This window comes from Camellia sinensis, chromosome 6, assembly GCF_055761805.1.
Source record: "Camellia sinensis isolate YWXY chromosome 6, ASM5576180v1, whole genome shotgun sequence".
NCBI classification, from domain to species: domain Eukaryota; kingdom Viridiplantae; phylum Streptophyta; class Magnoliopsida; order Ericales; family Theaceae; genus Camellia; species Camellia sinensis.
This window is the reverse complement of record NC_138966.1, coordinates 163,435,605-163,463,516: the sequence shown is the minus strand read 5'-3', so window position 1 is coordinate 163,463,516 and position 27,912 is coordinate 163,435,605. Positions and strand designations below refer to the sequence as shown.

Sequence of the window (27,912 nt, the reverse complement as noted above, 5' to 3'; positions counted from 1 at the left end):
GAGAAGGGAGGGAGAGGGAGAGAGAGAGAGAGAGAGAGAGTTTGAGACAAAGTTGGGAGAGATCCAGAACAAGTTACACAGATTTGCTTTTCTCTTATCCCCACACCCCAATTCGCTTCTTTCCTCCCTTAGGTAAATTCCCCTCTGTGTGTGTGTGTGTGTATATATATATCTATGCATGCATTTTCTTTTGCATCCGTGTTGTTAGAATGAAGATAAACGTTGCCCATTCTGAAAAATCTAGGTGGTTATTTATGGGACTCAACATTTTTGAATTCTCCATTGCATGTGAGGCATGTGTGCATTTATAATTGAATCCAATTAAAGTCAGTCAAGTGGATCATCCTCTTGTTGCTTTAATTGCTGAAAATTTAGTTAATTGTTTGTGGTTTTGACGGTTTCTGATGAATTGCTTGAGCTTTCTCTATGGGAATATTGATCTTGATTGTGATGCAAAGTAACACAGTATCTCTGTAAATTCATGTACACTATGTTTGTAAAATTAGTCATCTTTCGAAGTTCACTTTTTAATCTCTATGTAGTTTTTATTTCTGATCAACATTTGATTTGTTATAAAATAAAATCTGCTGATACATATCAAATTTCATCAAACAAAATTTCTTTGTATCAATAAATTTTTTTCATATCATCTTTGGGAATTGCACAGTGTGCTTGCCACCCCACAAAGGTTGAGCCCAATTCCTGTTTTGACTTGCAGATACATACCAAGATACATCTTTAGTTGGCTGGTCAAACCTATGTGGTGGGTCATAAGTACGTGAACTTTTGTCAATTTCACATGGATTTTGATTTTTCGTGTTTGTGAACTGATAAATGAAAGTTTTGTTCTTTTCTTAATAGAGTTTCTTCCTAGGGCCGCTGATCTTACACTGGTTGCATCAACTGCCCATGCACAGCAGCTTGAAGCAGCTAGGGTAACAGCAGGTAAATGAACATCGCCCAATAGATAACTCTCTGAAATTTCACATTGATCACATAACAGAATTTGACATTTATGCTTCTGCTTGAATTTTTATTTTATTTTTTTCAAATGTTTCTCTACAAATAGCAGCTCATATCCATGTTAATTCTTTGTTTATTTTCAGGTAACAAAATTCGTCTCTGGAATAAGGGTGTTGATTCCGAAAGCTTCCATCCCAAATATCGCGCTCAAGAAATGCGAATAAGACTAAGGTATGGCTTTCTTTTAATCCTTAAAATTTCATTGCCATGTAATATGAGTTTCCTCCAAATGTTAATATATTGTTCTTTTTTTAATCAGCAATGGGGAGCCCGAGAGACCATTGATAGTCCATGTTGGACGACTAGGAGTTGAGAAGGGTTTGGATTTACTCAAAAGGTACTGCTCTTTTATTTCAAATGATAAGCATTTTCTGCTTTTGCAATTTAGGAAATATTACTTGCAAAATATTGACGGAATAATGCTTTTTTCATAATTATTATAAGTTGTAACCATTGACATTTGGGATGTATGATTAAACAGTGTCATGGACCAGATACCGGAGGCACGAATTGCTTTTATTGGAGATGGACCATACAGGCATTTCTCTAAGGACTTATTGGCTGTTTAGTTTTGTCAACATTGCCGGAACAATCTCTATAGAATATAGTATAAAATGATTCTTTGTATTAAAAACCACAAACCGCTGTCTAACAAAATGAATTATTTATTTTTATATTTTTGCTTACATCCAATGATACACAAATTGGGCCATGATGATCGCCTGAATTTATTTTCCAGTAAGAACCATGGGCAAAATTTATTCATGTAGAATGATTTCTTCGTGGCAGGGAGGATCTAGAAAAGCTGTTCTCCGGCATGCAGGGATGTTAGGAGGTGAACCCTCAACTTTCCAATAAGGCCGAGGGGAATAAAAACACTCAACCAACTGGGGAAGGAATGAATATTGAGATTTTGAACTTCCAAAAATGTTACTCATCGATATATCAGTTGATACATATGAGCTGATAAATACTGATATGTATCCCAATACAGTTGATATATATAGGATTTGAATTTTTGAATGGTGGTGGCAATTTGCAGGTGTTGCATCACTTCTGGGGAAGAGATCTATGTCATTTTCAGCCATTGAAGTGTGTGATCATGAAACCAATGGGGTTGAAGATGACTTATCAGATGATGGGTCACAAGCTGGCGAGAAGAAGAGGAGACTGAACTTGGAACAAGTGAAAACACTTGAGAAGAACTTTGAGTTGGGAAACAAGCTTGAATCTGAGAGGAAAATGCAGCTGGCAAGGGCTCTTGGGCTGCAACCAAGACAAATAGCTATATGGTTTCAGAACAGGAGGGCTAGGTAGAAGACAAAGCAATTAGAGAAAGACTATGATGTTCTTAAGAGACAGTTTGATGCTATCAAGGCTGATAATGATGCTCTCCAATCTCAGAACCAGAAACTTCAAGCTGAGGTATGGTTTTCGAAATTTTTGTTTTTTCGAAAACAAAAATAATGAGGAGTTCAGAAACACTCATCGTTTTTGTTTTGTTTGAAAACAGCTGTTAAAAAATTGGAAAAGTTTTTGAAAGTGTTTTTCTAAAAGACGGGTGTTTTTAGAAATTGCCAAACAAAGTTTTCAGATCATTTTTTTTAAACAAAATTTGAAAACAAAGCCAAAGGGAATTAATTCCAAAATTATTTTGATTCTTTGGGAATATGCATGTGTTAATAACTGTTAGATTTTAGTTTGGACAAAATTCCCCTTCTTTATTGCCAATTGAGTAAGCAACTTTTCTTTTCTTTTGTTTTTGTTTTTGTTTTTGTTTTTGTATTTTTTTTTTTTTTTTGGGTGGATTGATTAAGAAGAAGAAAAAAAAAATCAATTTGAATCACTTTAGATAGCCATAATTATGGTCGTCATTTTGGGTGTTGTTTCTGTTTTTCAAGTTTTCAGAAACAAAAACAATGAGTAGTTCAAAAACACCAATTGTTTTCATTTTCTTGTGAAAGTAACTTTGAAAATTTAAAAAACAATTCAAATAAGCTTTTTTCAAAAAACTTCAATTTTCAAAAACAGTTGCCAAGCAAATTTTCTGAGTCAACTTCTATTTTCTGTTTTCCAAAGTAAAAGACTATACTAAACTCACCCATATAGTTTGTGGAAGTGATTTTCTGATCACACTGCCCGCTTAGTAATCAGCTAGAGAGCACTAGCAGAATAGATGGCTTCAATTATCCTGCAACAGAAAGAAAAGGCCCCGGCGGTGGCTCTTCCACCCGGGGGCACTCCGATGATCAAGTCAGTATATCTCTCAAAGATAATCAAGTGCTAAACATACTGCTCAAAGCATAAATTGCGTACCTTAGACCCATAGGGGTGCCTCTCTTTTATAGTTTACTTAATCCTAATCCCACAGGAAGCCTGACTTCTATGGACTCCAATTCAGTACTTATTTTGGACTCTTCAAGAGATAAAGATAAACTCCCTAAGAGTTTTATCCTCATCTTGACTAAGTCTCCTCTTTATCCTAGGACTCTTGTCCCTTATCCTTTGTCCTCTTATCTCGGATTCCGATATCTTCGGAGATAACCTTGGCCTTGCCGAGATAACCTCGACATCACGACCAGGACACGTGGCACCTCGGCTGTCACGACCCAAACCCGGCCCTATGGGTTTAGCACCGTAACCGGCCAGTAATCCAAGATTACCGAAGGCCTGCTGAACAGTAATACAGTAAAACAGAGTACAGGGCCTGGCGGAAGCCAAAACAGTAAATAAACAATGCCCAATGAGCTGCGACAGTCTATATGAAAAGATTTTTCATACATTTATACGTAAACAGTACAGAACGGTATGCACAATATTTACAATCATTCAGTCTAGGGACTCAACCCTGGATAACAGTACGGTAAACATTCAGTCTATACAAAACAGTGAAACAGTACAGAAGGGGGAATTGTAAAACACCCCTAAGCCCTAACACGTTAGGCTTGGAACCTCGCAGTGAGGCACAAAGGCTGGCTTGACAAAACTGGAGTAACCCTGACGCTCCTAACCGCGGTCTGGTGCCTGCACACCTACATATATATATGAGCAGTGAGCTAAAGCCCAGTGAATAACATAAAGCGTAAAGGGGTTTAGAATGAATGTTCTTACAGTAATGAAAACAGTTCATTTCAATCAGTATTTCAGTTGCTCAGTACAGTAAACAGTCATATGTGGTACATCCATTAGCATAACAGTAACAGTAGGTCTTAAAAGACCGAACAGTAATGATGGCCATCAGTCAGTAAACAGTAGTGGTTCCACGAGGGAACCGACAGAGAATTCTGTCACAGTAACAGTAAGCAGTAGGTGCCAAGGATGCCACAATACAGTTCAGAATATAGGACATACATTCATTCAGTTAACAGTAATTAGTTCAGAAAACAGTACAGTTCAGTTGTTCAGAAAATAATCATTTGTGAACATATCTTTACACATTCGTTACTCACAGAGTTCGGGCTACAGTATGCTAGAGCGTGCCTCCCCAGTCGCCAACCCTACACAGTTAACAGATTGAACACACTAAGCTACACAGCTGGGAAAGATAATAACTTAATCCCTAATGCCTCGGTGTGTTCTACATCTATATCCTCAACAAGAGGTCTTAAGCTAGGCCTAAGAATGCCTGGAATGGGATGAGGATGCAAAGATGCACATTTAAAAGCATTTTCAGGAAAACAGAGTCCCGCTCGAGCGGTAATGCAACAAAGGTACACGCTCGAGCGTAAACTTTCCCGCTCGAGCGTATTGTAAAAGTACTGGATGGGTGGAATCTCCGCTCGATGCCCGCTCGAGCCTGAGACCTGACTCCACTCGAGCGCCCGATCCTCCGCTCGAGCGGACTGCAAAACAGTGCAGAGAGATGCTAGATGCTCGGATTCCACGCTCGAGCGCCACTGTCCCCGCTCGAGCGTAAGTGCAAAATCTGGGAATTCCAGATTGCACCTCCAAGCTCAAACTCGCATTCAAATGCATCAAAACCAATCCTCTTGGGCCCATTTTCTGGAAAACATTTATAAACACATAGTATAACATGGTTCAAAGCTCAATTTTGAGAAATCAAAGCCCAAGGGTGTTTAATTCAAACTCAATTTCAAATCATTTTCAAGAACAATCTTCAAACATGACATGCATGATCTTTAAATAACTTTCAGGCTTCGAAACATGCTCTAGTGAGCCAATTGATTCACAAACAAGATGAAAACATGGACCATTACAAAATTATGGACATGCATGTGACAATTTGCCATGAATTCAACTCAAAATCCAACAATTCAAACATGCATGCATGAATTATGTTCTATTTCAACATGTATGAACTAAAACAAGACTTAGCTCCTCAATTTGACATGAATCATGCAAGAACAAGCTCAATTCATAAACAAGAGGGTAATTACTCTACCTTAGGTCTTGAATTAGAAGACTAGGAGCTCAATTTAGCAATCTACACTTCAATTCTCTTCAAATTCTAAGCAATATTGAGATGAACTCAACTCCTCAAGTCTCTCTCTCTCTATGGTCGGCTAAGGGTCTCACAAATAGGCTAAAGAAATGTTTGATTCAATGTATACAAAGGCTCAAGTGTGTGTGTGAGATAGTGGTCCACTAGGGGTAGTTCGGTAAATAAGGCCAACTCTGTAATTGATCAATATTTAAACTAATTTAATCATACCTAATCAGTTTTCAGATAATTATACTATAAAATCATATTAAATATGACGATCATAATACACCAACCCATTTCCGGTTCGGCCGCCGATAAGGCCTTCAATTAATAGTTTAAACATAAAACACGAACAGATCAAACAAACAGTCAACAGATAAAATGCAATTCAAACAGATGTATTCATTCAATTCAGTTTCAATTTCGGTCAGTCAGTTCAGTACTTTAATCAGTTCAATTCTCAGTCAGTTATCAGTCATTATCAGTTCCGTTTAACAATAATCGGTGATTATCGGTAATCAATCAGTCATTAATCAGTAAACAGTATGAGGGTTGTTACAGTCTCCCCTCCTTATAAAGAGTTTAGTCCTCTAAACTCGAGTTACCTTCATTCTGGAAGAAAACAGGGTTCAGTGGAAACAGTTCAGGATATCTTTTGGCCATGTCATCTTCCCTTTCCCAAGTGGCATACACGCCACCATGGTTTTGCCAGTCAACTTTCACCAGTGGGATCGTTTTGTTTCTCAGTTTCTTGATCCGTCTGTTTACAATCTGTATAGGCCGCTCCTCGTTAGTGTAGTCATCACTCAACACTATTCGAGTAGGCTCAATTACATGGAAAGGATCCCGAAGGTAGTCTCTCAACATAGAGATGTGGAAGACGTTATGCATGTGCTCCATTTCAGGAGGAAGCGCAACTTGATACGCCACCGGATTGATTTTCTCAATGATCTCGTTTGGTCCGACGTATCTCGGTGCTAACTTGCCTTTGACTCCAAAACGAGTCTGGCCCTTCATTGGTGTCACTTTCACAAACACGTGATCACCCACTTCATACTCTCTGTCTCGTCTTCTGACATCAGCATAACTCTTCTGTCTGCTCTGTGCAGTTTTCAGTCTCTGTTGTATCAGTTTCACTTTCTCAGTCGTTTCATACACAATCTCGGGCCCAAGCAAAGGCCCATCTCCAACTTCTGCCCAGCAGATCGGAGATCTACATTTCCTGCCATACAATGCCTCGAAAGGCGCCATACCAATACTCGAATGGTAGCTGTTGTTGTAGGCGAATTCAGCCAAAGGTAAATGACTTTCCCAGTCTCCCTGAAAATCAAGGACACACATTCTCAGTAAATCCTCCAGAGTTTGGATGGTCCTTTCTGATTGGCCATCTGTCTGAGGATGATAGGCACTACTCAGTCTCAGTTCAGTACCTAGTGCAGTTTGTAGGCTTTGCCAAAACCTCGATGTAAACTTCGAATCCCTGTCAGAAACAATAGACACAGGCACTCCATGCAGTCTCACAATTTCATCAATATAGATAACAGCCAATTTGTCCGCATTATAGATTGTCTTGACAGGTAAGAAGTGAGCGGATTTGGTTAGTCTATCAACAATAACCCAAATTGAATCCATACCTTTTCTGGAGCGAGGTAACCCAACGATAAAATCCATCGTGATATGCTCCCATTTCCACTCTGGTATGGGTAGGGGTTGCAATAAGCCAGCAGGTCGTTGATGTTCAGCTTTGACCTGTTGGCAATGAAGACATTTGGACACAAAGTCGGCAATTTCTTTCTTCATTCCTGGCCACCAGAAATCCTGTTTCAGATCTTGGTACATTTTCGTATTCCCCGGATGGATAGAAAATCTTGAGTTGTGGCCCTCTTGCAGAATCCTTCTTTTCAGTTCAGTATTGTTCGGTACACACAGTCTTTCTTGAAATTTCAGTACATTATTCTCAAATTTGAATCCCGGTCTCGGTTTGGATTCTCTTTCCTCGATGATCTTCTTCAAGAAGTCATCCAGTTGCTGTTTCTCTTTAATCTCTTCAATCAGTGCTGGTTGGGCAGAAATAGCAGCTAAGGTTCCACCTTGTTCTCTCAAAACAATTTCAATTTCAGATTTTTCAAGGTCACAAAGCAACTCTTTCTGTCCGGTAAGCAAACATGCTAAGTTTCCAATCGATTTTCGGCTCAATGCATCGGCAACGGTATTGGCTTTTCCCGGATGGTACAATATCTGTAGGTCATAGTCTTTAATCAGTTCTAGCCATCTCCGCTGTCTCATGTTCAGTTCTTTCTGTGTGAAGAAATACTTCAAACTCTTGTGGTCGGTGTATACTTCACATGTCACCCCGTACAGATAGTGACGCCAGATTTTCAGTGCAAATACTACTGCAGCAAGTTCCAGATCATGGGTCGGGTAGTTCTTTTCATGTGGTCTCAACTGTCGGGAAGCATAAGCAATAACTCTCCCATTCTGCATTAAAACACATCCCAAACCCCTGTGAGAAGCATCACTAAATACAGTATAACCATCCGTACCTGAAGGTAAGGTAAGAATCGATGCAGTCACTAATCGAGTTTTCAACTCCTGGAAGGCAGATTCTCTTTGGTCAATCCAGTCAAATGATGTCCCCTTTTGTGTCAGTTGAGTCAACGGTAAAGCAATCTTGGAGAAATCTTTGACAAATCTTCTGTAATATCCAGCCAATCCCAAAAAGCTTCGGACTTCAGTCACATTTGTTGGTCTAGGCCAGTTCACTACAGCTTCAATCTTCTGTGGATCAACAGAAATCCCATCTTTGCTAACAATATGCCCCAAAAACATAACATGGTCAAGCCAGAATTCACATTTAGACAGTTTAGCATACAGTTTCTGTTCCCTTAAGGTTTGTAGGGCAAGTCTCAGATGTTGTTCATGTTCTTCTATGCTCTTGGAGTAGATCAATATGTCATCAATAAATACAACAATAAAATTGTCAAGGTATGGTTTAAAAATTATGTTCATAAGATCCATAAATGCAGCAGGGGCATTCGTGACTCCGAACGGCATAACTAAAAATTCATAATGGCCATACCTCGTTCTAAAAGCAGTTTTATCAATGTCACCTGAGTCAACTTTCAACTGATGGTATCCGGATCTGAGGTCAATCTTCGAAAATACTTTAGCACCCTGTAACTGATCAAACAAGTCATCAATACGCGGTAATGGGTATTTGTTCTTTACAGTTACCTTATTCAGTTCACGATAATCAATGCACAGTCTCAGTGAGCCGTCTTTCTTCTTTACAAACAAAACAGGTGCACCCCATGGTGAGGTACTGGGTCTGATGAACTTTTTGTCTAACAGTTCTTGCAATTGCACTTTCAGTTCCTTCAGTTCAGTTGGAGCCATTCGGTAAGGAGCTTTAGAAACCGGCTGTGTTCCGGGAATCACATCAACAGTAAATTCAATCTCCCTGTCAGTCAAATCTCCTGGAAGATTATCTGGAAAAACATCTGGGAATTCTCTGACTATAGGAATACAGTTCACATTAGCATGATCATCAGTAGACACAGTCAATACAGAACACAGATATCCCTTACAGCCCTTTCTAATCAGTTTAATAGCTTTCACAGATGAAATCAAATACGGTGGGGGTACTACTCCACTCCCATTAAACACAAATTCAGGCAAACCAGGTGGACGGAAAACAACTTGCTTGGTCACACAGTCAATAGTGGCATGATATTTTTGTAACCAATCCATCCCCAATATTACATCAAAATGATCAATGTTCAATGGCAGTAAATCAATAAACAGATGCATATCCCCAACAATAATTTCACATGCGGGGTACATATAAGCACATGTCATGGATCCCCCTACGGGTGATGATACGGCTAACAGATAGTTCATGGGTTCTAAGGGTCTATTCAATTTCCGTGAGAAAGCATGCGATACATAAGAATGTGTAGACCCCGAATCAATCAATACATATGCATTTTGCGTACAGATAGAGAGGATACCTGACACAACAGTTTCAGTATTTTGGACGTCTCCCAGTACTAGGGCGAACACTCGGCCCTGCCTCATAGGCTCTTTCCCGGTAGTTCTAGGGTTAGGCTTCGGTGTAACAGTTGATGCCGCCACGCTTGGTGTAGCTTTACTACCAGTTTGTGGAGCAGAAGGACAGTCTTTAACCATGTGGCCCACTTTGCCACACCTATAACAGGCTCCAGATATTTTGTAACAGACTCCTTTGTGCTTCTTGCCACACTCAGAACAGGGTGGTATAAACCCACTCCCTTGACTGGGGCTAGTTGTCGACCCCATATTCTGTTTCTTGTTGGCTAGGTTGTGCTTGCCTTTCTTGAATTTGAAACCCTGCCTTTTACCATGCCATTCAGTTGTTGGTGTTTCAGATTGTTTCACTGCTGCAATGTTCGACTCGGCCATCAGTGCCCGGTCGAGAACACCCACAAAAGTCGGTAGTTTCAGAACATTTATTCGGTCAAGAATTGCAACATTAAGGCCACCTTCAAATTTTTTGGCCTTCTTATACTCAGTATCCACCATATACGGTGCATAACGGGCAAGTTCAGTAAATTTTGTTTCATATTCGGCAACCGACGTGGTGCCCTGTTTCAGTTGTTCAAACTCAGTTACTTTCCTATCCCTGACACACTGTGGGAAGTACTTTTCAAAGAAGGACTCCTTGAACTGAGCCCAAGTCATAACAGTATTTGTATCACAGATCAACATCCACCACCTTCTAGCTTCTTCTTGTAAGGTGAAGATAGCTAACAGTACTTTATTCGCTTCTGAGCACGGGAACACTTCAAATAGTTTTTCTGTTTCCAGAACCCAAGCTTCAGCTTTTAACGGTTCAAGGCCTCCCTGAAAGGATGGCGGTTTCATTTTGCTGAACTTCTAGGTCAGAGCAATAATATCCCCATCATTCACATTCACATTAGGTTCCGGCTGTACCGGAGGAGGAGGTGGGGGCTGTTGGTTCTGTTGTTGTTCAAGTCTAGCAGTTATCAGTTCCATCATTCTTTCCATTCTTTCCATTTTTGCCTCAGTAGATGAGGATTCAGGTTCATTTGCATTGGTTGCATTATCCATTTCACTATAAGCAGTTATAACAGTTTTAAACATAAGCAGTCATTTGTTTAACAGTTTACCACATTAGCATGTATTCAGTCATAACATAACCACACACTTTTCAAGTTCAAGAAATGCCCTAATCACTTTCTAGGACACCCTGTAGCTCATTTGGACACGTGTGTGCGGTATAACTCGTGGTTAAGTATCGCTCTGATACCACTTTATCACGACCCAAACCCGGCCCTATGGGTTTAGCACCGTAACCGGCCAGTAATCCGAGATTACCGAAGGCCTGCTGAACAGTAATACAGTAAAACAGAGTACAAGGCCTGGCGGAAGCCAAAACAGTAAATAAGCAATGCCCAATGAGCTGCGACAGTCTATATGAAAAGATTTTTCATACATTTATACGTAAACAATACAGAACGGTATGCACAATATTTACAATCATTCAGTCTAGGGACTCAACCCTGGATAACAGTACGGTAAACATTCAGTCTATACAAAACAGTGAAACAGTACAGAAGGGGGAATTGTAAAACACCCCTAAGCCCTAACACGTTAGGCTCGAAACCTCGCAGTGAGGCACAAAGGCTGACTTGACAAAACTGGAGTAACCCTGACGCTCCTAACCGCGGTCTGGTGCCTGCACACCTACATATATATATGAGCAGTGAGCTAAAGCCCAGTGAATAACATAAAGCGTAAAGGGGTTTAGAATGAATGTCCTTACAGTAATGAAAACAGTTCATTTCAATCAGTATTTTAGTTGCTCAGTACAGTAAACAGTCATATGTGGTACATCCATTAGCATAACAGTAACAGTAGGTCTTAAAAGACCGAACAGTAATGATGACCATCAGTCAGTAAACAGTAGTGGTTCCACGAGGGAACCGACAGAGAATTCTGTCACAGTAACAGTAAGCAGGAGGTGCCAAGGATGCCATAATACAGTTCAGAATATAGGACATGCATTCATTCAATTAACAGTAATCAGTTCAGAAAACAGTACAGTTCAGTTGTTCAGAAAATAATCATTTGTGAACATATCTTTACACATTCGTTACTCACAGAGTTCGGGCTACAGTATGCTAGAGCGTGCCTCCCCAGTCGCCAACCCTACACAGTTAACAGATTGAACACACTAAGCTACACAGCTGGGAAAGATAATAACTTAATCCCTAATGCCTCAGTGTGTTCTACATCTATATCCTCAACAAGAGGTCTTAAGCTAGGCCTAAGAATGCCTAGAATGGGATGAGGATGCAAAGATGCACATTTAAAAGCATTTTCAGGAAAACAGAGTCCCGCTCGAGCGGTAATGCAACAAAGGTACACGCTCGAGCGTAAACTTTCCCGCTCGAGCGTATTGTAAAAGTACTGGATGGGTGGAATCTCCGCTCGATGCCCGCTCGAGCCTGAGACCTGACTCCACTCGAGCGCCCGATCCTCCGCTCGAGCGGACTGCAAAACAGTGCAGAGAGATGCTAGATGCTCGGATTCCACGCTCGAGCGCCACTGTCCCCGCTCGAGCGTAAGTGCAAAATCTGGGAATTCCAGATTGCACCTCCAAGCTCAAACTCGCATTCAAATGCATCAAAACCAATCCTCTTGGGCCCATTTTCTGGAAAACATTTATAAACACATAGTATAACATGGTTCAAAGCTCAATTTTGAGAAATCAAAGCCCAAGGGTGTTTAATTCAAACTCAATTTCAAATCATTTTCAAGAACAATCTTCAAACATGACATGCATGATCTTTAAATAACTTTCAGGCTTCGAAACATGCTCTAGTGAGCCAATTGATTCACAAACAAGATGAAAACATGGACCATTACAAAATTATGGACATGCATGTGACAATTTGCCATGAATTCAACTCAAAATCCAACAATTCAAACATGCATGCATGAATTATGTTCTATTTCAACATGTATGAACTAAAACAAGACTTAGCTCCTCAATTTGACATGAATCATGCAAGAACAAGCTCAATTCATAAACAAGAGGGTAATTACTCTACCTTAGGTCTTGAATTAGAAGACTAGGAGCTCAATTTAGCAATCTACACTTCAATTCTCTTCAAATTCTAAGCAATATTGAGATGAACTCAACTCCTCAAGTCTCTCTCTCTCTATGGTCGGCTAAGGGTCTCACAAATAGGCTAAAGAAATGTTTGATTCAATGTATACAAAGGCTCAAGTGTGTGTGTGAGATAGTGGTCCACTAGGGGTAGTTCGGTAAATAAGGCCAACTCTGTAATTGATCAATATTTAAACTAATTTAATCATACCTAATCAGTTTTCAGATAATTATACTATAAAATCATATTAAATATGACGATCATAATACACCAACCCATTTCCGGTTCGGCCGCCGATAAGGCCTTCAATTAATAGTTTAAACATAAAACACGAACAGATCAAACAAACAGTCAACAGATAAAATGCAATTCAAACAGATGTATTCATTCAATTCAGTTTCAATTTCGGTCAGTCAGTTCAGTACTTTAATCAGTTCAATTCTCAGTCAGTTATCAGTCATTATCAGTTCCGTTTAACAATAATCGGTGATTATCGGTAATCAATCAGTCATTAATCAGTAAACAGTATGAGGGTTGTTGCATCGGCTGACACGTCGGCGTCACCTTGCCACGTGTTGGTACTCAGAAAATGTATCCCCACAACTGCTCCCTAGGTTTTATTACCTCGGTATTCTGAGGCGATGGAACCTATATCATTCCATTTTTCCAATACATCGGTTTTCAGTATTTCAGCCGAGATCATTATTTTGGCCGATATCCTTTTATTGAAGAACAAGAATTTCAAGAACCCTTCCACGCGTATGAGCTGTTATACACCATAATTCAACCGTTTTTAACCACGCATTTCTTTCTCACTGGTTCGTACCTGTGACGCGCCCGTAAGTCATCTCTTTCTCACGTACACTGTCTGACGTATGCGTTCTTCTAGGCGTATTGATTACTTTTTTGCCGCCGTTTTCATATTTGACAAAACCTTTCCCCCTTTCTTCACTTTTCACTTTTGCATTCGATTTCTCTTTGCTTTTTCTCTCTCTAGCTCCTGGATACGCCATTGTTCCAGTATTCAAGCTCTGCAACTGTCTTTCGTTCTCCCTTCCTATGAAGCTTTCGTCGTCCTCGTTACATCTGTAACTGTCGTCTGACTTCGGCAATCTTCATACCGGCTTCATATTTTCTAGTAAGCAACTGTTTTCTTCTTATTCCAGTTTTTTATCTTTTCTGGAATTTCTTGTTTTTTACTGCTTTGCTCAAATAATCAATTTGTAAATCATACATCTGAATGCGTTGATTTCGCTTTTTGCTTATGCCCTAAATACATGTACTGTTCATAGTTCTTATTGCACGTCTTGCCACTGTTCTTGGCCTTCAACCCTTTGTATTCTTCATGTTCTTGATAGTCCATCTCTGTTCTTGATTCTGAAACTTCGTATTTGTTTTTCGTTTTTTGTGTCTTTTCCAGATCTGTGCCTTTGATCTTCATCTTCATAGCTTTAGGTTTGGGATTTGTTTGTAGAACTCACATTTTTAGGGCAAAACTGAAACATCCCTTTCAAATTTCTTCATCAACTAAAACCTAGGTTTTTTGCCGAGGTCCCAATAACCATATTTGAACCATCTTCTTATTGAAACCCAATACCTTTAGTTATCCCGACATCATGGGTATGTGGAAACATCGAGTAAACACCCCCTCTAAGCTGGAATTTTTTAGGCAAGATTTTGAAATCCCAGCCGATGTCAATTTGAGGTTGGCTGGGGATGATGACTCCATCATGCCCACAGAAAACTCCATGCCCTTCCCTGTGGTTGCCTTTATTGAGTGTGGACTCCGGTTTCTACTTAACATCCTTTTTCGCGAGATTCTTCATTACTACAAGTTGAACCCCATGCAACTGGCCATTAACTCTTATCGAGTGATCTACGGCATTATTGCCTTAGCTAAACAGGAAAACGTTAGGATCACCCTAGCCGATATCCAGTACTGCTATACCATGTGTGCCCTTAATTTGAAAGAAAAAGGCTACATTTATTACCTTAAGCCGAGGTCTACAGAATTCAAAATCGTAGCCGACCTCCCAGACTCCAACAAGGGGGCTGGAGATGACTATTTCATTACCTCGAAAATTGGGAGTTTGCTCCAGATGAGGACATCCATCTCTACCCTTTTCCTCGTTTAGTTTTAGAGGGCAAGGGTAAGAGCCCAATATTCAGCTTTGCATGTTTTCTTTTGAAGTCTTAAATACTTTGTCTATTTCTGACGTCTGTTCTCCTTGCAGCTGTTCGTCAGCCAGCGAAAAATTTTCGTCAATCCTTTGTTCCCAGCAAGGATTTGAAGAAACTTCTGGACTTGTCAATCCATAAAAGAAAGGCACCTCTGCTCCTCAATTTTATCCCAACTTATAATTCAACCTTGCCCGACGTTCCCAAAAGGAAGAAAAAAACCCTTTCTCCACCCTCTGCTATAACCCCGTTGACTGTATCTACATCACGAACAGATCAAGGATCAACATCTGATCCAACTGATCAGCCATGCACTTCGGCTCCATACCTAGTCCCAATATCAGAGAGAAAACGTCGGCAACGACTTGTCTTTACTGCCGAGATGGGTCGCCCTAAGCCAGTTGCAAAAGATCTTCTGGCCAGTATTCCATCATCTGTTGATGAGCAGCCAGCACAAACCCTTCCTCTACATAAGCCAAAAAGAATTAAGAAGGCCCAACCAAAGGCTAAAGTTACTCAGACTGAGTCTGAGGATGCTTTGCCTATATCAAGGTTGGCTGAGAGTGACAAACCTCAACCCTCTGCTGGGAAAAGGCGCTCGGAAACCCAGCCATCAGAGTCCCCAAAATCCAAAAAGTCGAGGTCTTCTTCCGCTACGACTTCGGGATCCAAGAAGAGCGATGCCCCCTGGTCCCCAACAATAACTCTGGAGGACAAGCCAGTCTTGGCTACTCACACTGCCGACAACATCAATATCGGCGTAGCCCTAAGCACAGCTCTGCTCCTTCCCGACAACCTTGACCGCAATGCCGAGTTGAGCGAGTACAAGAATTATGCGTTGATGCTTCAACGCTCCGTTCAAGTAAGTGTCTTCTTCTTGGCAATTTTCTTCTTTCTGTCTTGTATTTAGAAAATTTTGTGCTAATTTTTGCCTTGTGTTCTTTCAGGCAATCCAGCATGCCCACTCCTTTTCTGTTCAATCCTTTGAAAATCGGCAAAAGTTGGCTGACATGAAGAAGGAATTCTCTTCTCTCCAAAAGATCAATAAGGGCCTTGAATCAAAAATGAAGAAGTTGGAGGATCAAGCCGAGGCTGCAATTAAAGCTCAGAAAAATGCCGAAGAGAGGGCTGAGGCTGCTGAGGCTAGCAAAAAAGTGGCTGAATCCCAAAGAAAGGAGGCCGAGGAGAAGATGGCCCAAGCCGAGAAGGAGCTTCAAGAAGCCTTGGCCACCAAAGAGGCCGAAATAAAAGATGCTAATGAAAAGGCATATGCCCAAGGCATGGCCAACGTCAAAGATGCTTATGAGCAGCAAGTGAAGGAGGCATGCAACAAGGGTTTTACCCTTGGTTGGATGTCCCTTCTGAAGAAACTTAACGTCCCAGAGGACTCGCATTTAAGAAAACCTAATGTCATTCCTCTGTCATTCCCTCTATTTCAACCTCCAAATCAAGATGTCGGCGAATCCGAATCCGAGGAAAATGATGAGGATGAGGGTCAGGCCTTGGTGAGAAGATCCAAGGATGCCGATGGGGCCAAGTCCCCTCTCCAGAATGAGCAAGTCCTAGAATTGACTCAGGATGAGGAAGGTGATGAGGTTCCCATAGAAGCTGTTCCCGAGAATGCACTAGACGACATCTCCTCTGCGGACAAGAGTGTTAAAGAAACTCTGCAAGAAATTGATGCCGAGATAGCGGCGGATAAGGCTGTTGGGATGTCTTCTCAACCAGCATCTGATCTTCAAATTCAACCAACTGATGGAGAGGAGTCTTAGCTTCATGTTTTTCTTTTGCTTACTTGTATTTTGTTGCTTCTTTATCTTTTGGAACAATGTAAGCTTTTTGTATGGCCGATGTGCCCTTTTTTTGATGAATGAATATAATTTTTCTTTTCTTGTCTTCTCTTTGCTTGCTGCATCATTCTATACTTAGAATATTTTGCATGTCTTATGTACTCTTCCTTCTTTGTGCAATCTTCTCGGGGTGACACATCTCGGTTATGTCACCTGACAATTTACCTCGGCAAGTATCTGTCCTGCAAGTTGCTTATAGATTTCAACAAGGATAAACATATACTGGTTTAATCTCAATTATATAAACTTTTCTCAAGTTATTACAAGTGCTAAACAATGATCTATTTGTAAATTGCTACAAATTTCCACAAGCGTTAAATAATATATATTGGCTTAACTTCAACTTGTAAATTGCTACAAATTTCAACAAGTGAAGATAAACAATTATCTCGGCTTAACTTTAACTTGTAAATTGCTACAAATTTTAACAAACGTTAAGCATTACTTCAGTTTAATTTCAACTTGTCTACAAATTTCAACAAGTGAAGATAAACAATTATCTCGACTTAACTTCAACTTGTAAATTGCTACAAATTTCAACAAGCGTTAAGCATTACTTTAACTTCAACTTGTAAATTGCTACAAATTTCAACAAGTGAAGATAAACAATTATCTCGGCTTAACTTCAACTTGTAAATTGCTACAAATTTCAATAAGCGTTAAGCATTACTTCGGTTTAACTTTAACTTGTAAATTGCTACAAATTTCAACAAGTGAAGATAAACAATTATCTCGGCTTAACTTCAACTTGTAAATTGCTACAAATTTCAACAAGCGTTAAGCATTACTTCGGTTTAACTTCAACTTGTAAATTGCTACAAATTTCAACAAATGAAGATAAACAATTATCTCGGCTTAACTTCAACTTGTAAATTGCTACAAATTTCAACAAGTGTTAAGCATTACTTCGGTTTAACTTCAACTTGTAAATTGCTACAAATTTCAACAAGTGAAGATAAACAATTATCTTGGCTTAACTTCAACTTGTAAATTGCTACAAATTTCAACAAGCGTTAAGCATTACTTCGGTTTAATTTCAACTTGTAAATTGCTACAAATTTCAACAAGTGAAGATAAACGATTATCTTGGCTTAACTTCAACTTGTAAATTGCTACAAATTTCAACAAGCGTTAAGCATTACTTCGGTTTAACTTCAACTTGTAAATTGCTACAAATTTCAACAAGTGTTAAGCATTTTTGTCTTCTCTCTGCCCCAAATGTGAGCCTGAGTTCCACTTGGGTTCTCATTATTCAGAAACAACATTATGCATCTTTTATCAATTCACAAGTCTTTGGAGAATCTTGCTAAAATTTTATTGATGATGTCGGTAAAAAATAACAAGGAACATCTAATGATAGAAAATTTTCAATTTACAAGTGTTCCAGGGTCTTTGCAATGCCTTGCCCTCATTATCTTCAAGTCGGTATGCTCCATTGCCCAATATTGAAGTGATTTTGTAGGGTCCTTCCCAATTTGGGCCAAGCTTGCCCTCTCTGGGGTCCTTCTTGTTACCAACAACTTTCCTCAGGACTAGGTCGCTGACCTGAAAATCCCTTGGATTAACCTTCTTATTGTAAGCTCTAACAAGTTGTTGCTGGTATGCTGCGAGCTGAATTGCAGCTTTCTCCCTTCTTTCTTCTAAGAGATCCCGATCTCAGGCTAGAAGTATGTCATTAGTCTCATTCTCTACTCCCTGTGTTCTAATCCCTGGGATGCCGATCTCCAGTGGGATGACTGTTTCTGTGCCGTAGGCTATGGCAAAGGGGGTTTCCCCTGTTGATCTTCTCGGCGTAGTCCGATATGCCCAGAGTACATTGAGCAACTCGTCTATCCACTTTCCTTTTGCTGCCTGCAGTCTCTTCTTTATCCCATCTAAAATTACTTTGTTGGATGCTTCTGCTTGCCCATTGCTTTGCGGAAAACTTGGTATTGAAAAGTAATTCTTTATTTTGAATTTCGCACAGAAGTTCTTGATGAGTTTGCTGTCAAACTGCGTTCCGTTGTCGGCAACTATTGCTCTTGGAATGCCAAATCTGGTGATGATGTTTCTCCATATGAAGTTCTTGATGTCCGCATCTCGAATTTTGGCAAGAGGTTCTACTTCTATCCACTTCGTGAAGTAATCTGTTGCTACCAGCAAGTACTTCCTTTGCCCAGTTGCTTGGGGCAACTGCCCAATGAGATCCATGCCCCATTGGGCAAATGGCCATGGACTGGATACAGGGTTCAGGTCAGCAGCTGGCTGGTGTATCAAAGGCGCGAACCTTTAGCATTGTTCACACTTCTTCACGTAGGCTTCAGCATCTTTTTGCATGTAGGGCCACCAATACCCCTAGGTAATAGCACTGTGAGCTAGTGATCTACCCCCAGCGTGGCTTCCACAAACCCCTTCATGAATTTCATATAGAAAATCTTCAACCTGCAAAGGGTGTACGCACCTTAAAAGGGGTCTAGTGAAGGACCTTCTGTAGAGATGTCTGTCCGCTGTCAGATTGAATCTTGTCGTCTTCAATCTGACCTTGTGTGCTTCCTTATGGTCTTCTGGCAGCTTTCCCTCTTTTAGGAATGCAACAATTACATCCATCCAGCTTGGTCCCAAGTCCACACACATTGCTTCCTATTCTGTAATCGGTGGTTCTATGCTTGGGCTTGACAAATAATCAATCATGATTGTCCTTGTTTTTTCAGTTTGTATTGAACTTGCCAAGTTGGCCAATGCGTCGGCGTGGCTATTATCATCTCGGCTAGCTTGAAGAAGTCGGCAGTTGCGAAACAAGGCAGCCAGCCTGATGACTTCCTTTGCATATGTCGACATCCTCTCATCTCGGGTTGCAAACTCTCCTGTTGTTTGATTTACTATAAGTTGTGAATCACAAAAAATTATTACCTCATCTCCCTCTGCTGCCACTGCCAGCTTTAGTCCTGCAATCAATGTTTCGTATTCTGCCTCATTGTTCGAGGCCTTGAACCCTAATCGAATAGACTGTTCCAATATTTTCCCATCAGGAGATATTAACACTACTCCTGCCCCTGCTCCTTGCCGGTTTGAGCTCCCATCGACAAACAGGGGAAAGGAGTCGCCGATGTAAATGCTGCAGGGTCTGAGTTTTTCCTTTCCTTGTTCTTTTGCCTTTGGCTGGGCTTCTCCTTGTTTGCTTGGACATCGTTCTTCTTGGCTCAACGAAGCACGATGTTCGATGGATTCTGGCGTGAATTCAGCCACGAAGTCGGCCAAAACTTGTCCCTTAATTGTTGTTCTTGGCCCGAACTCCAGGTCATACTGGCCCAAGGCCACTGCCCATCTTGCTATTCTTCCAGCTAAGTCTCCTTGTTGTAACAAGGACTTCAGTGGGTGCTCTGTTAGCACTATAATCTTGTACGCTTGAAAGTAATGGTTCATCTTCTTTGAAGCCATTATTAAGGCCAACATTAATTTCTCTAGTGGTAGGTACCTTGTTCCTACATCGGCCAGGGTTTTGCTTACATAATAAACAGCCTTTTGCTCTCATTTTTCCTCTCGGATTAGCACTGCACTTACTGCGTGTTCTGAAACTGTACAAAAATAGTTCTTCTCCAGGTTCAGGTGTTGAGAGGACTAGAGCCGTGGTCAGATACTGTTTTAGGTTGGCCAAAGCGACTTCACATTCCTCAGTCCATAGGAAGTTCGTAGCCTTCTTCACTAGGTTGAAGAAAGGTTTACATTTGTCTGAGCTTCTGTTGATGAATCTGTTTAGGGCTGCGGCCCTTCCAGTTAGCATCTGCACCTGTTTTGCCGACGTCGGGCTCTTCAACTCTAGGATGGCCTTGATTTGATCTGGGCTGGCCTCAATGCCCTTTCTTATTACCAGGTACCCCAGAAACTTACCTGATCCAACTCCAAACGCACACTTCGATGCGTTGAGTCGGAGCCGGTATGTTTTGAGTATATCAAAGACCTCTTTTAGGTCGACAAGATAACCCTAAGGTTCCTTGGTCTTCACGACCATGTCATTGATGTAGACCTCTACTGTTCGGCCAATCAGGTGTTTGAACATTTTGGTTACCAGCCTTCGGTAAGTTCCTCCTGTGTTTTTCAACCCGAAAAGCATTACCTTGTAATAGTACAGGCCTTTGGGGTGATGAATGCGGTTTTTTCTTCGTCTGGGGGGTATATGGCGATCTGGTGGTACCCCCTGTAGGCATCTAGAAAACTCATTCTTCCATGCCCTGAGGTGGCATCTACTAGCTGGTCAATTTTGGACAGGGAAAAGCTGTCTTTGGGACAGGCTTTGTTAAGGCTGGTAAAGTCTACACAGACCCTCCATTTATCGTTCTTCTTCTTTACCACCACTGTATTGGATAGCCATATTGGGTAGTGTACTTCTCTAATGGCCCTAGCCTTTAGAAGTTTGTCTACTTCTTCTTCTACTGCTTCGACGTGTATCAACGTCGGTCTTCTGGCTCGCTGGATTACAGGTTTGGCTGACCTGTCAACATTCAGTTTGTGGCAAGTGACCTCGGGGTCAATATCAGGCATTTCGTAAGGTGTCCAAGCGAACACCTCAATATTTGCTCTTAAAAAAGTCTCCATCTCTTTTTCCTCTTCTTCGGCTAAGCCCAAACCGAGAAGAAAGAAGCATTCTTCATCCTCCTCCTGGACGAGGATTTTCTTTAGCGCCTCTTCGCTCTTTTTGGCTGGTTCTTTACCGACGTCTTCTAGGACTTCCAAGTCCTCATCTTAATTTCTGCCTTCTCTGGCTCTCGCATGCTGCAAGTACATTTTATTGCTGCCATGGAGCAATTCTTCGCCTGTAGCTGATCGCCTCTAACTTCCTCTATCCCATGCTCTGTTGGGAATCGCAGTGGTTGATGCAACGTTGAGGGAACTGCCCCTATTGCATGCAACCATGACCTTCCCAAGATGATGTTGTATGGCGAAGGCGTGTCAATCACCATGAATTTTGTCCTGACCTTCTTAGTGCCGACTTGTACTTCTAAGCTTGTTACGCCCAGTGGCCACGTTGGCGTTCCATTGAAGCCGACCATCGGGCCATTGGATTGCTCCAAGTCATCAGGATGAAGGCCCAGCTCCTTGTAACATCTAACATACATGATGTCGCAAGAGCTGCTTTGATCAATCAGGATGCGTTTCACTTGGCACTCCCCAACCTGGAGGGATACTACCAAGGCATCATTATGCGGATGCTGGACCATTTCTAGGTCGACTTTAGTAAAAGCTATCGTCGGTCCCTGGTATTCTTGAGGCCGAGGTCTTTTGTGTCCGACCTAGTTCACGTGCTGTAGGTGTTTTACCTTTTGAGTCTCCCCTCGTATGTCGTTTTCGTTTGAGTGAATTACATTAACCACCCGAGGTCCTCCTGTCTGTGGTTGCTGAGCTGGGGGAGGTGGAGCTGCTGGTGCTTGAGGCAATCTTGCCTGTTCTTCTCTAGTCCTGGCCTTATCGACAAGGTCCCTCAGATGGCCTTGCCTCACCAAGTCTTCTAGGTGTGCTTTTAGGGCTCTGCAACCCTGAGTTGGGTGCCCTTCTTCATTGTGGTAAGCACAACGCCTACCGACGTTTCTTCCCATAAATTCCCCTGGTGTTCTTGTCAGTCCTCTAAAATAGGGTTGGTTTCGTATTTGATCCAGGACTTTGTGGATTGGGACTCGGAATATAGTCGTTACTGCCTGTTTAGCCCTCAATTTCGTTTCTTGTTTGTTCGGTCCATTGTTACCTCGGCTTCGCTTCGGCGAGCCGTTTCCTTTCTCCTACTTTGTCTCTTTGTTTCCCGACGCATCCTCCTTGGCTCTGGCGTACTTCTCGATTCTCGCCATGAGTTCTTCCATGCTTTTTGGCAATGTCTTTACCAAAGACTTCCGTAGTGGGCAGTCATCTTTCAGGCCGTTCTTGAAAGACACGACCGCCACCTCTTGGTTGCATTCAGGTATTCGATTGAATACCTCGTAGTACTTTTTTGCGTAGGCCCTAAGGCCTTCATCCTTGGTGATTTTTAAAGCCATCAGTGCGTCGACCCTCAAGGGATGTAATTTTTTTGTCACAAACCTGGCCACAAACATCTCGGCTAAGCCTTCCCAAGTCTTTACGCTTCCCTTCGGTAGTTTATGAAACCAATCTGATGCAATTTCCCTGAAGGATGAGGGGAATACTTTGCAGAGCAATGGCTCGTTCCCACTATATAGTGCCATTGAATTCAGGTATAGTCCAACGTGAAAGTTGGGATCTGACTTACCATCATACATTTGGAACCTCAGCATACTGAATCTCTTTGGTGCTTCAAATTTGTCCAGTTCCACCGAGAATGGTATCTTCGGCTTAACCGAGGAAGTTACCTCGGCTTCAGCATTCTGTTGCTTCCTCTTGAGGTAATCTCTCAAGTCTTCTTTACTCCTTCCTGGAGCTCGGCTTTCTTTGGACTTCAATATTTTCGGCACACTACTTTCGGCCTCGTGGTGGGCCCGTTTTGATCTTTCTCCATGGGTTGTGTCAAAGCAAAGCGCCTGCCCTTGAACGTGCCGATGTTCTTTGGGCTCTGGGTCCTTCGTGTGATGCGTCCTTCGGGACTTCTCTCGTCTTGGCTCCTCTCATCCGACTTCCCTGGAAGATCGATGTGAGTGCCTTCCGCTCCTGGTGTGCTGAGGGGCGTCAGGGATTGTTTTCCTTCCTCCCTTCTGGGTATTAGTTGTTAGAATCGGCGTGTCGTGCAGCGGGTATGGTGGCTGCATGACATTGTTTTGCATCATGAAGTTGATGATCGACTCCAGGTCTGCCAACTTGTTTGCCAATTCTTTTACTTCTTCATCCCTCCGCAGGCACCTATCCCTCCATACCTGGAGGCTATCTTCGTTATAGTACTTGTTTTGGTCTGCCTTCTTCGAAGTGTCGCCCTCCTGGCCGACGTCATTCTCTCTGTGGCCCTGGTTACGAGTTTCTGTATTGTTGTTGTCTCCTTCAATATCAAGGTCGATTGGTCTGCCACTCCCAGCAGGAGTGTCGTCCCATCTTTTCCTTCTGTCCATTACTGGCCATCTATTCTTCTAAGTTCCCACAGACGGCGCCAAATTGTGGGAGTGATTTTCTGATTACACTGCCCGCTTAGTAATCAGCTAGAGAGCACTGGCAGAATAGATGGCTTCAGTTATCCTGCAACAGAAAGAAAAGGCTCCGGCGGTGGCTCTTCTACCCGGGGGCACTCCGACGATCAAGTCAGTATATCTCTCAAAGATAATCAAGTGCTAAACTTACTGCTCAAAGCATAAATTGCGTACCTTAGACCCACGGGGGTGCCTCTCTTTTATAGTTTACTTAATCCTAGTCCCACAGGAAGCCTGACTTCTATGGACTCCAATTCAGTACTTACTTTGGACTCTTCAAGAGATAAAGATAAACTCCCTAAGAGTTTTATCCTCATCTTGACTAAGTCTCCTCTTTATCCTAGGACTCTTGTCCCTTATCCTTTGTCCTCTTATCTCGGATTCCGATATCTTCGGAGATAACCTCGGCCTTGCCGAGATAACCTCGGCGTCATGACCAGGACACGTGGCACCTCGGCTGACACGTCGGCGTCACCTTGCCACGTGTTGGTACTCAGAAAATATATCCCCACATAGTTGTTGATTTTCATTCCATTATGTTGCAAACACAGAAAAGAGCATAAAACATGCATTAATGAAATAAATTTTTATAAAATTCGCTGGTGAAGCCCACTTTAAAAAAAAAAAAAATTGTCTTTCATATATAGTAATGCTACAAATCCAGAAGATTTACTTTAGAAAATCACATAGAAAAAAAAAATCAATAGTCTACATCTATTTTGAGTGTGTGTGATCTACATTCCATCAACTTTAAATTTGCATCACACACTCACTTTTAGAATGATATTCAAGATAAATTTTCATGAACCATTGCATTTTATTCCATATATATTTTATGTCCGATGCTATAATCAGTTTTTATGTATCCAAAACTTCTTGATTTTTCCTATCTAAAAAACGAACTTCCTGATTTTGAATCGAATGAATGCAGATAATAGCACTTAAAAACAGAGAGCCAACAGAATCAATAAACCTAAACACAGAGACAGAGGGTTCAGGCAGCAACAGAAGTGAAAACAGCTCAGAGATCAAGCTAGACATCTCAACAAGGACCCCACCAGCCATGGACAGCCCTTCATCAAACCATCATCATGGCCATCCAATTATTCCAACAAACAGCAGCAGACCCCTCTTTCCACCCTCCATCATCACCAGGCCCACTTCTGCTGCCGTGGCCCACCTCTTCCCAAACTCTTCTTCTTCATCAAGACAACCTGACCACAAGATCATTGATCATCAAAATGCTGTCAAAGAAGAAAGCTTTTCCAACATGTTTTGTGCCATTAATGATCAATCTGGGTTTCGGCCATGGTTGGAACAACAACACTTCAATTGAATTGAAACCCCCCCTTGGCTGTATTAGAATCATCAATGCTATATATTCAGAAAAAAAAAAAAAGTAATGTTACATGTAATCTCAATTGTTATCTTATTTTCTCACTTGAGACCCAATTACTGTGTTTAGAGATGAGAAAATACGATAAGAAATCTATATAATATGAGAAGAAGGTTTTTGAATTTTTGTGAGATTCACGTCATTGTTGGGCCAATGTTCGTTGGAAAAACAACAGCTTTCCTTTGTCGAGTCAAATCTGAGGGCAACAATGGCACGTACTTTGTTGACTTTGTTAATTTCGTGAATTTGAGTTTAATTCGGATATTTTGAGAAGTAGCTAGAGATATAAGCTTTACCCAGATTTGTAAAGTTGGGGGTTCTGATTTGTAATTTAATTTGTGCAATTTATTCTCAACACTTTTATGGTGTTATGTAGTTAAGAAATTCTAAATGTTAATTAATTGTAGATGATAACAATGTGTTAAGTTTATGTTGGATGCATAAAGAATTTTATTTTATTTTAACTATTATTTTGGGGCCAACCATGTAAATGTAGAAATGTTGCAATAATAAAGTCAAGCAAGGATACGAGATATGCGGTTGACTCGGTGGTGACACATGATGGGACAAAGTTTCCCTGTTGGGCGTTGCAGGATCTGTTGTCATTTAGGCAAAAATTTGGAGATGAGGCTTATGCCAAGGTATTTCAAACTTGAACCATTTGATTTGTGTTTTTTTTTTTTTATAATTTTTTTTTTGGTTCAGTCTATGGTGTCCCAGTTGTTCTATGGGCTTGGTAGCTTCATAAGTTGGATGTGTTTGATATATTGTAAGTGATATTGAAGTGATGTTACTATCATCTTCATGGTTTTATGCAAGAAGAATTTGATTGTTTCTTGTGGCTTGACATTGTACAAGTCACTTTTCTAATTATTGGTGTTGGCAAACCATATGTGAGCTAATTTAACTGGTAGACAAGTAATCTTAACTGTTTAGGCTCTCTTTTTTATTTATTTTTTAAAATGTGAAACCAAATGCTATTCATGATTAACACCATTGCAATCCTATATTTAAGTTTGGAGTTTTTTTTTTTTTTTTGATGCTTTTTCTATTATCTTCTAAATGCTGGTTACATGTTGGCAACTGGATGTGATTGAAGCTCAATTTTTTGGCGACCTTTATGATTTTTGCTGCAAGGTTGCTGACCATGATGGGAAAACTGTAATAGTTGCTGGGCTAGATGGGGACTACTTAAGGTTTTTCTTACAGATTAATTCATTTTTTTTTCTTTTCCTTGATGCAAATTTGTGACGGGCCTTTGTTGTGGTGTTTTTGCTTGATAATATAAATATTTTTCGTATGCCCGTGCCTAGGCATACACAAAATTCATGTTAAAGTCAATAAATTTGATAAATTACATTTTAAATCAATACTTTTAAATTTAATTATATTTTAATCTTATAATTAATTATATTATTTCTTTTAGACACGGGTATACACTAGGGTGACACATTATTTTCATGGGTGATACATTTTTTAATTTTTATGGGCGATACATTTTTAAACCTCCAGACCAACCATGGGAACTTACCTGATTAGAAACCCATACTTTACGATAAATCAAAATTTTATACTTATCAAACTCACCATAAATTAGATTTGTACTATTTATCAGCCCATAAATCAGTAGTTTGAAGGTGTTAAAATCAAAAGGTGTTAAAATCTAGGGTTTGGTTATGGTGTGCAACTTACACCTTACACCTTATACCTTACACTTACACCTTACACTTACACCTTTTGTAAAAAATTAAACCTTACACTTACACCTTTTTTGAGGTTGCACACCATGTGCAACCCACTTACACCTTACACCTTACACTTACACCTTATACTTACACCTTACACCTTACACCTTACACTTACACTTACACTTTTTGTGTAAGTGGCACATGGTGTGCACTTGCACACTTAAGAAAACTCCTATAATCTATTGCTAGATAAATTATAGTTGCTGCCAAGGATATGCGGGCGGAATATGATTGGCTAGATGGAAAAAACAAGCAAGAAAAGCGATAGAAAGTGTAGTCTTAAAAAAAAAAAAAAAAAAAGAAGAAGGAAGCTTTGGGTGACCCACCACCAACCCGGGAAGGGGGTCCAAAAATTTCACAACTTCTGGAAAATCACAATACTGTATTTATTATTATTTTTATTTTTAGAATCTTAATTTATTTAGCTTTTATTGTTTGTTGGACAAACTATTAAATTGAAATTCTTAAACAACATAATAATTATTTATTTGATAGTAGTATATATATCAATTGGAATAATTGTTAGTTTTATTGAAATTTTTAAACAACAAAATAATTATTTGTTTACTGGCAGTGGGAGTATTTCGGTGCTTTTTCGTGGGCTGCATCACCAGAGTTCTAGGTAATTTCATTGTTATTTTATTCGAGTTCTGTAAAGCGTGTGGTATAAATAAAATTATTTTAAGTTTTTTAAAAAGAATAGTATTTTTTTATATTTTTTCAATATTTTTGTCAAAACATATTACAGACTCTATAAATTTTAATATGATACATATGAATTACAATTATATTTTGATCACAATATTATTTGTACCGTACCTTTAGGCACAGACATATACTAATATATATATATATATATATATATAATAGCAATAATAGTATAATAATATATATATATATATATATATAATAGCAATAATAATAGCAATAATAGTATAATAATAAGATAGAGTTGGCATGATGTGGGGCTAATGTCTGTCTGTGTATTATCTCTATCAACAGAC

General features: G+C 40.4%; 2 long non-coding RNA genes across 2 annotated transcripts; both read left to right on the top strand.

Moving 5' to 3' along the window:
• The first annotated feature begins 1,103 nt into the window (after nt 1-1,103).
• On the top strand, nt 1,104-1,564 carry LOC145792454 (uncharacterized). Its single transcript, XR_014331854.1, has 3 exons — nt 1,104-1,194; nt 1,283-1,360; nt 1,505-1,564. It is a non-coding gene; the product is annotated as an uncharacterized LOC145792454 (long non-coding RNA).
• Nucleotides 1,565-23,954: 22,390 nt separating this feature from the next.
• On the top strand, nt 23,955-27,687 carry LOC145793008 (uncharacterized). Its single transcript, XR_014333430.1, has 2 exons — nt 23,955-26,356; nt 27,483-27,687. It is a non-coding gene; the product is annotated as an uncharacterized LOC145793008 (long non-coding RNA).
• Nucleotides 27,688-27,912: the final 225 nt, after the last annotated feature.